This window comes from Sinocyclocheilus grahami, unplaced genomic scaffold, assembly GCF_001515645.1.
Source record: "Sinocyclocheilus grahami isolate Dianchi unplaced genomic scaffold, SAMN03320097.WGS_v1.1 scaffold54.1, whole genome shotgun sequence".
NCBI classification, from domain to species: domain Eukaryota; kingdom Metazoa; phylum Chordata; class Actinopteri; order Cypriniformes; family Cyprinidae; genus Sinocyclocheilus; species Sinocyclocheilus grahami.
Window position 1 is genome coordinate 6,176,149 of NW_015505233.1, and position 2,282 is coordinate 6,178,430.

Here is a 2,282-nt window from a genome sequence, read left to right on the forward strand (position 1 = left end):
CTTTGCATTTGGATCCGAACGTCTCACGTCTCGTCAGCCCCGTTACAGAAATTAATTTTATTTGTAATTAATTTTATTTAAATATAATTTTATTATACTTTTTTATTAATGTTATTTTTACTTTACAAACCTTTATGCTGATATTATAAATTGTAGATAAAAATAAACAAACTATTAAAAAAGCATACAGAAGAAATTCCACTAGTGATCTTATACTTTTGTACCCCACTGTTTTTTTTAATTTTTTTTTTACCCTGAATCAATCTTTGTGTTTCCATACACTGACAGATTACAGTAACCTTCACAAACCATTTTCTTTGCTAACATTCACACAAAAAACACTTGTCAGTCCTGCATCCTTATAGCTGCACAAGGTTTAATCCTAGCATGCTTGAATCCAACATGTTTTATCTCCCTGACTGTGAATGGCCTTGTAGACACTGGTGCATCAAACACAATCAGTGCAAACATGTTCTTTGTGCACTGGAGGAGAATTGTTGCCATGCACAAATGTCATGTATTTGTTTCTCATGATGCATCACCAGACATAAGGATAAAGAGGTTAGTCTGCTGCTCTAAATATAACGATAAACACTATTTGTCTTTCAAAGCATTCCAAGTGTGGTTCAGTGTGGTGATGTGTTTGATGCGTAGGTGTGTGATACATTGGGAGATATCAACAGTCTCAGACGGGTTTGTCTTGTGCACTAAATAGAAACAATAAACACTTTGGCTTTCAAAGCATTCCAAGTGTGTTGTTAGCAGATATGTGTTTGATGTGGAGGTGTGTGTTATATTAAGAGACGTCAACAGTTCCAGACAGTGTTTAGAAAACCTACTATATGTCCTAGTTTCACAGGTCTGTGATTTATTGGACAGTGCTCTGATCTTGATACTGTTTTTTTTCTTGCCTTATAAACATGTCTAAATTTGACACACCTTTTGTAGTTAGTTGCATGATTAAACCTCCTTTCATCCTTGAATTCAGCCATCTGCCTCCACCCATGCATCTGAGGAAGAAGGAGAGACAGACGGAGAGGGTGAAAACAAACTAGGTGATTTTCTTGGCATGTTATTATGAATTACTGGCTTTGAGATTTTTATTGTTCATGATTAAGTTTCAAAAACAACAAACAGCTCTTGAAGATCAAAGCTTGCCATGAAGCTTCAAGCTGATCTGATCTTTGGATGGCATCATCAAGTGCCTACTGAAAGTATCACATTTATCTGCCCTCTTTCAGTGTATCGGAGTGAGAGATATTGGCATCATTTCACAATGGGTATTTTTGCTTTTCTAGAGCAAAGGAGGGAATGAGAGAGGTTGGATTTGGGATTGGAACATAATGCAGGTTTAAATTCAAACCTCTACAGAAGCATGATCTTGAGATAAAAAGTTATCCCAATGTTATTACAACCTAATTTTCTCAACAGACTCATGATTTGATGAAACAAATTCTTTATTTATACAGAAACTTAATATTTGTGCATTTTCAATTTTTATTTTTTGTTAGCTTGCAGTTAGTGCTGCTGTCGGATAACGGGTCGGACATGTCAAGAAAACAACTTTGTTATGTTGAGATCACAAGAAAATTGAGTCATGATAATGAAAAACAACTGAAGTCGTGATCACAAGAAAACAAGAAAAGTAATAATAATCCATGGCCTTTTAGGTCTTCCATAATCCCATATCCCTATGAGGACACAACACTTATTTACCATTTGCAAGTGGATTAGCTGTCCAACCACTCAAACAAATTGTATAAAGAAAGGAGTTGGCAAAGCAAATTTTCATTTAATTCTCTAAACTTTCACCAGATTAACTCACATTAATACAGAATAAAATAAATAAATAAAATACACATATGAAGCAAGACTGCAACAATTGTAATAAAATGTGTTTAGTCAGTTTCATTTGTTTAAGCAGTTTGTTTTAAATGACACTTTATCATCTGATATATATTTTCCAATCTGCTATAAAATCACAAGACTGTTTCGTAAGTCAGTCTTTCCATTAGAGCTGACAGCTGTTCTTTGTCCTAAAAAACAAAAATCAGATGGAAATGCAACAAAAAAAAATTCAAGCAGTAGTCATAATCATTATGTAATTGTACCCAGAGTCACCCACTCACTTCCATCATCATATACTGTACACACATGCATGCAGTACTCAATGCTACACTCTGTCTTTATGTACCAGTGATGAAACAGATGCAAAACATTTGAAATATATACATGTATAAGTGCATTCTAGAAAACTCTCAGAACATGGCATCCTCCTGTGA